The following is an 8601-nucleotide window of genomic DNA, read 5'->3' as shown; positions in this document are numbered from 1 at the left end:
GTGGTGCTGGCGCAGGAGAAACACCAGGTAGGTGCTGGCCCCGCCCATGAGCATCAGGAGCAGGCTATCCCGCAGCGCCATGAGGCCCAGAAACAGCCACTTGGTCACCTGGTTCTCTGCCACAAAAACACAATAGCTGTCACTTCCATCAATATCTGACTTGTTTAAGCTGCTGATGTTTCTGTTATAATAAAAAAATTTTATGCTTATGAAGGAATTGAGTATCCAAAAGAAGGGGAACACAGGGAGAATGTTCCAGGTGGACCTCGGCTTGAGCCTCGCCCACACGGAGCCTCTGGGACTCATGGTGACAGCTTGGGCCATGGTGAGGAGAGCGCTGGTGCTGATGGAAAGACCCCGCGCCACCCGCTCCAGATACACAAAAAGCTGACAGCCTAGATCACCGAGGAAGTTTCCTAAACCAAAAACAGCTGTTGTCTTGGGAATTATCTTGCAAAAAAGGATGATGATATTTGTTAAGGCCAAATGCATGAGGATCAGATGTATAGACTTCTTTTTAGTGCTCTCAAAGAAAATGCACACATAATTCACTAAAACAAAGACGTTCCCCACAATGCCAGGTCCAGTTACAAAGAGGAATATTGTTCCCTTAACGATGATCAAAATCATTTCTTACTTCATGGGCAGAAAAACGTTGGATCCAGTAAGCACTTCTTGGAGAGTACAACAATAATGATGTGTATCTGTAAAAAAAGATTTGGTATCATAGGTTTTTCTGTGTACAGGGGCCACTGACTTGAGAGATAGCAATTATGTAACAGAGCAGAATTATTTTCTGCTGGGAGCCTGCTGCCCTAAAGGGAGCTGGAGTTTTTGGAGAATACCTGTTTACTCCGCATATGGAGTTCCAGGACCTTAAAAGTGCTGCAAACAGAACTTCTTCCCAGAATTGACTCCTGTTCTCTGAGGATGTACTGATTTGTGTGCATGTTCCCTACTAAATAGGAAAACTTGTTTCCAGGAGTAACTTATTAATCTGTATAAGCAAAAACACAATTGCATGCTATTTTTTTGTTCCTTTGTTCACATCGTCAATAAAAGCTTGGGCTGGGAGAGTGAGAGACAGAGCTGCTCTCGATGGCTCTCCCCAGCCTCCCTCCGCTGCAAATTCATTTAGCCTCCAAGTCTTCGTTAATGGCAGAGAACTTCATAGGCTGTCCTGTCTGCAGCAATTTTCCACTATTAGGGGAGAACTAAAGCTCAATTCCTTTCCCCTTGACACTCCTGTGAGAAATTCTATGTGACTGAAATGCTATCTTAGAGATGAATACACAGTAAGTAATTTTACAACAGTTTTTTTTCCTGTGTGCCATGCCTGCAAAAAAATTACTTGTCCAAATTCTCTCATATGTTACATAAGTTCAATTTCAGTGTCATGAATTAAAATAGGTTATGTAACCTGAATGTCTCTGTGTGTTCTATTTCATTTTGTGAAATTGCCATCAGCATCCTTTACATATTAAATTTTGATCAGTATGACGATCTCCTGATTTTTCTCCCAACTCAAATTCTTATATCTCTGATCCATACAAGTTCATATTTCCATAGTTATTTTTTGAAATGCAAACATTTTCTGTGAGTTCCCTGTTTACAAAATTTCCATCAGTTTCCCTTATTCACAAACTCAAATCAAACTGTGAAGCCTACTGGGGCAGGAATCCAACTTTTAAAGCCTGATCAGTCAAGACCTAAAACAAGCATGTGAGCTGAACACTCAGCTCCACTGATAGGACTCAGCCTGAGAGGATGGGGAGGAACCCCTCAGTGCTGCCAACTGGGGTGTGTGACAGATGTGATCATCCTGAGGAATCTGAGGACCCTAAGGTAAACCTGGCTCAGCTCAGGAATTGTGGCTGTTTCGCCAGAAGGATTAGGAAAAGCAGATTCAATACAACTAGATCCTGTCAGGAGACAAGGGAGTTTATGAGTTAGGATCCCCAGTGGCTAGGTGCAGGTTGTGGATTGGGACAGCTTGGGTTAAAAATGAACAAGTGGGGCTTCCCCTGGTGGCGCAGCAGTTGAGCACTGGGCTGTGAAGCTGCCCGCAGCCTCTGCAGCACCAGCTTGATCCCCGGCCACTAGCGAGGGTCCCACATGGCGCGCAGACCTCTCCTGCAGCGCCCGCTGCTCCCCTCAGCAGTGTATTTCGTCAGTCTACCTGTTCTGCTCCCCGCTCTGGCTCTGGTGAATCCTCTCACCCTCCCAGGCTTCTGACTGTACCCAGTGCTTGTATAAATAAATAAATAAATAAATAAATAAATAAATAAGTCTTTTAAAAAAAATGAACAAGTGGTCATTGCAAAGAGGGTGCTGATGGCCATTGCAGCTTCTTGGCTGCCTGGGGAGAGCAAGGCTTTCAGGTTATTTGCAGCCAGCTCGTCCTGTGTCTGCTCCAACCTGGTCACAACAGGACTGATTTGGTCTTTTAGCATCATCCCAAGCTGATTGTCTCTCTTCCGGTCCAGATAAGAGTCTCCTCCTTCACCACTAACTTCGTCAATCTCGTTTCTCATCTAGATTTTCTATCAAGCGTCTAACAATCTCCATCAAAAGAAACCAGGAGGTTTGGTCAAACTCCCTGTTTTTGCCTGTGTTCTCTGAACTTGGTGCCACCTTCAAGCCTGCGCCCCTCACTCTCCCTGTAGCTCAGGGCTGGCTGGAGCTTACCTGGCTTGTGGGTCTCTGGCAGCCTCAAGGGCTTGAACCTGCGCTCATCTGCAGCTTTGATGCCAAGTAGCCTCATGACTGGGGGAAAATGGCTGTTAGTTTTTCAGCCTCCATTTCCTCCCTGACAAGTGGGGGGAATAACCCCATTGCTAAGTGCTCCAGAAAGCTGTAGGGGGCAGGAAGGACAGAGCAAGTTCTCTCTGACTGAGCAGACCTGGTAAAGGAGGAGCCCTTGGTGGCTTTTGAAGGCTTTTATTGGGATTTACCTGGTACACAGCAGGTAGGGGTGCTGGAGGGCTAGGGAGCCAGGAGGCTGGCAGGCCTCCCAGCCCCCAGCAAGTCTTCACTCTATCTGGGCTCTCCGGTGTTCTCTGGTGGTCTCTGCTGCTTTCGTGGTTCTGCTTCTCTCTCGGCTTTTGCTGGTGTCTTCATGACGCCGCCCTTATAGGCCCAGTCTCAGCCCAGGTGAATCCCATCTACATGTGCCCACACTCCACTCCAGGCGCCTACCATCAGGCATGCATTCGGGACCACAGGGTTCCGTCATCTATCCTAATGGCTGGAGGCAGAAAAGCCTGATACTTTTTACCTTACCCTACAAAAGCCTTCACTCAGTGACATATCTACCTGCCATAGGTGTGGAATGAGACCTGGTGGACTATTTAGCCAAGGTGCTGGCATGAGCACAGGGTGACCACACTCAGGACACCGCCATGTGCTGCTGCCCCTTCAGATATTTCCCATTAGGCTTTGCTTATGTCTACCTTGACCTCGCCTCCCTGCCCCAACATTTCAGAGCTATGACTCAGAATTGGGGCCAGTTTCTGTCACCTAACTCCTCATTCCCTTCTCTTTCTGACTGAAAAATAAGAACAGTGTCAGAGAAGGAAGGGATGATGACTCTCACAGATGGTGTTTAGAAATGTCTGAGGGAGCTATTTAAAATGAGGCACTTTGCATCCTCTTAGCTGTGTGATGCCCCAGCCGGATCTGACGCGGCTGTTAGGCAAGTAAGTACCTGCACCCCGCTCCTGTCCTCAAACTGAAAAATGAGATGAGTGTTTTCAGTGACCCGAGACTACGGTAGTAGTCAGTAAACATGGGTTACCCCAGGTTAGCTACCTCACAGCCTGGTAGTTAAAAGAAGGAATTTGCTAAAGAACAACTAGAATTTTAACCATAATTGATTGATATTGATGGGTGTCAAGCTGGCAAACGGTGAAAGCAGAGAATTACACGAGTGTATGATCTCTTGCACTAGGAGAGGGAGAATTTAAGGATGCAGGCAGAAAGAAAACCTTCAAATTACAAATATGCACTTGAGGAATTTGTGACATAATGGAAAAGAAAAAGTTGTCTCACATTCAGGTCAAAATTATTCACCAGCAACAAAATGTGTAATTTTCATGAAGCTAATTCTGTTCAGAGTATTAATGGGGATGAAAATGGAGGCTGAGAAAACAGTCGCTGCTAGAAACTTAAAAACTTCATATCATACTGCTCTGTGGATAAACATAAGGGTGAACCTTATGTAAGAACCCACCCTAGAGCCCCCTCGTGTCACTAGCTCCTAAATCAGGTGCTCAAATATCTCTGGAGTAACATAAACTGCAATTGGTCTTCATCATCATTCAAGCCCCAGGAACATAATGTTTTAAAGATCAGAAGAAGAGTTAAGATCCTGGCTCACAGACCCCTCTGAGGGACTCCCTGGTTTAATCAAAGAGAAAAGCAAGATAAATCCAGGAAAGGACCCTCTACCTGGCACATAGGATAAGCTAAGAGCAGGTCAGGTGCACTTACCCTGGAAGCTGCTGTGCACTCAGCTACTTGAGAGTCCTGCTGGCAGGTGAGCCCCTGAGCCGTCTTAGTACCTGCTGGGTTTGCACAGCTCTTGACAATCATAAACCGTACTCAGGGCTTCAAAGTTCAAAGTTGTCACCCTGCAGGGAGAAGGAAACCCTCTGCAGAATCTCAGTCCCCAAAGTACAACTTTCCTTGTCCCTCCACAATTACAATAGTTTGACTCTGAACTTTTCTCAGTCTTAATTAGGGTTTAATTATGTTGATGGGAAGGATGTGCAGAGAGATGAACAACAAAATGAGATTCTGGACCCAGCAACCCCATGAGATTCCTGGCCCTCTCTTCACTTTCCCTAAATTCGCAGTCTTCAATTCGAATTGGGGCCTGTTCTGAGACACAGAGTAAGTTACTTTCCTTTCTTTCCCAAGTCCTCTTCATGCACAGACACAGTGAGGCCTGGCACTGGAGATTCCGCTCTCTGATCACGGCTCCACCTTGGGTCTGGAGAGAAGCAGAGGCACCTTGCTCTGCCTGTGCACTTAAGGTCCAGGGGAGGGGGAAGTGACTTTCCCCCTGTCCCTCAGAGTTCTAAGCTGGGACCCTGTACTGAAAGAACATCACCAACCAGGGTAGCAAGAGTTCCTTGCTACTGAGATGTCAGTTCTTCTAGACCATTATAGTAGACAGAGGTAGAATCTACTTGTAACATTTTAGGATGAAAATATGTGTCCGAATGCACACCAATGCTTCCAATTGAAATGAGAGATTATATTTTCTTTAAACTTTTTTTAAAGATTTATTAATTTATGCGTATAAGAACTGGGGTACAGACCAGAGGTGTGAGGGTGAGAGGACTCACCAGAGACAGAGTAGGGAGCAGAACAGGCAGATTGACTGAAATACACTGCTGAGGGGAGCAGCAGGCAAGACAGGAGAGGTCTGCTGCGCCATGTGGGTAGCTCCCTGGCGCCATGTGGTTAGCTCCAGTGCTGCATACATGATGTTACACAGCAATGTTACTTCAGTTAAAAAGGGAAAAAAGAATACAAGGAAAAAGACAGCAAAATTTTTTATACTAAAATCATTTGACATAACTAACAGAAAATTAGTCTCATTATTTCTTCCTGTTTGTTTTATCTGTAATTTTTTGTTTAAAATAATTACATGCTTTTTAAGCCCAAGACTACAAAAAATTTATTGAGACCCTAGATCTCTAAATCTTTTCCATACTCTTACTTTCCTCTGCAAACAACATTTTGAAAAAATATTTATCTTTCTATTGGAAAATATAGGTAGATACACAAGGTATTCATATTTCCTTCTTATTCTTTCAAATAAATATCAACAGATTTTCACCAATTGTGTGAGCAGGGACATAACTGCTACATGATAGGGATGGTGGGACTAGGAGGGAAAGAATCCTCTCTCCCCCTGGATCTCCTGAACCCCTGAGATTGCCCCGACCAGGACACTTCTTAACAAAAACATAACTCTATCCTAATAAGTCTTGATTTATTTGATGCTGGGATACAAAATTCTTAAAATGAATATACCCTTCTTCCTGGAGGAATGGAGGTAAAAAGCGATTCCTCTCCTGTCACTGAGCTACCCGGCATTTAGCCACACGGACATCCCTGCTCAGCAGGCACTAAGGGGCTGAGAATGGCATAACCAGAAGTTAGATATATTTTATTTTATTTTTAAATCCTACTTTTTTAAAAGATTTATTTATTTATTTTATACAAGAACCAGAGTACAGGTCAGATGTGCAGGATGGTGAGAGGATTTACCGGAGACAGAGCAGGGAGCAGAACAGGCAGACTCACTGAGTACACTGCCAAGGGGAGCAGTGGGTGAGACAGGAGAGGAGGTCTGCCGTGCCATGTGGGATCCTCGCCAGCCAGCCGGGATCAAACTGACGCTGCAGAAGCTACTGACAGCTTCACAGCATGGTGCTCAACCACCTGCGCCACCAGGGGAGCCCCTAGATATATTTTAATATGGTAAACTGTGTAGTTATTTGTCAAGAAGGAGCCAATGTAGAAGAAGAAAATGAAATCTGCCCAATAAAAGAAAAGGAAGCAGGTCATGAGCATGAGGACACTCTGAGTAGCTCTCATCTCTGGACTGGGAGTTCCTTGTAGCCTGGAGGTCTGAAGATAAAGGACACACTTATGATGCTGGTACAGGCGAAAGGCCATGTACCCGCTGCTCCAGCCCAGAGACTCTGAAAGACAACATTCTGCAGAGTCATCAGAGTGAGGAAAAGCCACCTCAGTATTTGCTCAGATGGAAGCATATCACAATGTCCAAAATCAGGTCTAAGTACAGAGCTGTTGGGGCTCTGGACTGCTGTGATGTAGAAGAGCAGGTTAGAGCTGATCAGGAAATTGAAGACCCAGAGGAGCAGGAGACAGGGAAGCACTTGCCATGCAGACCTTGACTTGAGCTTTCTCCAGGAGGTGGTCCTGGGACTCATGGTGATGGCCTGGACCACGCTGAGGAGACAGGTGGTGCAGATGGAGAGGCCCCGGGCCACCCTCCCCAGAAAAGTCAGAATTCTACAGCCAACAGCACTTAGAAAATTCTGGGAACCCAAAATTGTGGTGATATCAGTGATGGCATTGGTACAAACGATTGCATTTGCAAAAAACAAATGGGTATGGATAAAGTCAATGAGTTTTTTTCTCAGGACTCATGACAAAAGCATATAAATGTCCCCCTAATAAAAGTAAGTTGCCCACTATCCCATGTCCAAGAAGAGGGATGAAGAGCAATCCCTGGGGGAAGGTATTCCTAGTCATCTGGCTTCATGAGCAGAACTAGAAGAAATGCTAATACATAAAAGTAAGTTAAAGGGACGTATTTTAGGTCTCTGACTTTTTCTCTCTACTGACAGGATAGTTTCAACTCTAAAAAGTGAGAAAGCACCTGCTTTTGTTGCTTGTGTGCCCTGGATATTAATCTTTGCTCTCTTCTTTCTCCTGCTGCTGTTGACACAAAGGTGGTGTTAATTACAATTTAACATCCAACACAGAGATCACTCATAAATGCCACACTAGTGCCTCCAGCTGTCTTTCTAGAGATCTTTCTATGCATCTGTCACGGCTGAAGTTTATATGACCTTATTCTCAGTGTTAAGCCAAGAACAAATCGCCCAGCTGATTTCTCAGCAACAATGCCGAGGAACAGCTCAGAGGCCTCCTTCTCCTTCACTGCTCATGCCTGTGAATTACCTCACAGTAGTGGATTTTGCTGTTACCTCTCCCGCCTCCTCTTTATATTCCCCACACACTCCTCAGACACTTCGAATGTGCAGCTAGAAAGAGTTGCAAGAATTGTACTTGGGGGTCTCTCTGGTGGCACAAGGGGTTAAGCACAGCACTATGAAGCTATTCACAGCCTCTGCAGCAAGGCATGGAGTTTAACTGGTCAGGGAGGTGACCCATATGGGCCAGGAGGCCTCTCCTGCCTCCCTGCTGCTCCCCTCGGCAGTGTATTTCAGTCAGTCTGCCTGTTCGTTCCCTGCTCTGTGTCTGGTAAATCCTCTCATCTCCCACACCTCTGGCCCGTACCCAGCTCTTGTATGCATAAATAAATCTTTAAAAAAAAAAAAAAGGAATTGTGCTTGGCTAAGTGAGAATAGTTTCACAGAGGACTTTATGTGAATTACCTCTCCCCCACAATGGTACAGAAAAGTCAAACATCCCCGCAATACCCCCCTACCTCCAGGAGGTGCTAACTCTGGTAAATCTGCATTCCTGATCTTCTGCAAGGGTGGATGAGAGTGAAGGGAGGTTTTCTCCTGTCTTTCCTAGTCCATTGTCACTTCTCCTGCCAGCGCTTCCCAACAAGTCAGCAGAGAAAGATTACCCATCCCAGCTTCTGGTTCTGTGGACTCAGATTGGTCTCATTTTATCTCTTTGTCAAATCTTGTGACTTTTTTCATTTAGACGAGCCCCACCCTGTTGGTCAATCCACCTAAAGTCTCCAATTGGGATTTGTCACCACTTTATGAATGGTATCAGTTTTTCCTTTATTCTCCTTCTCTGTTATAGTCAGAATGAGCTTTGGGACATCAACCTGACCCTTTTGCTCACCTCTTACAA

Source organism: Talpa occidentalis, unplaced genomic scaffold, assembly GCF_014898055.3.
Source record: "Talpa occidentalis isolate TD23 unplaced genomic scaffold, MPIMG_talOcc4v2.1 talOcc4.2, whole genome shotgun sequence".
NCBI classification, from domain to species: Eukaryota; Metazoa; Chordata; class Mammalia; order Eulipotyphla; family Talpidae; genus Talpa; species Talpa occidentalis.
This window is presented reverse-complemented; position numbering follows the sequence as displayed.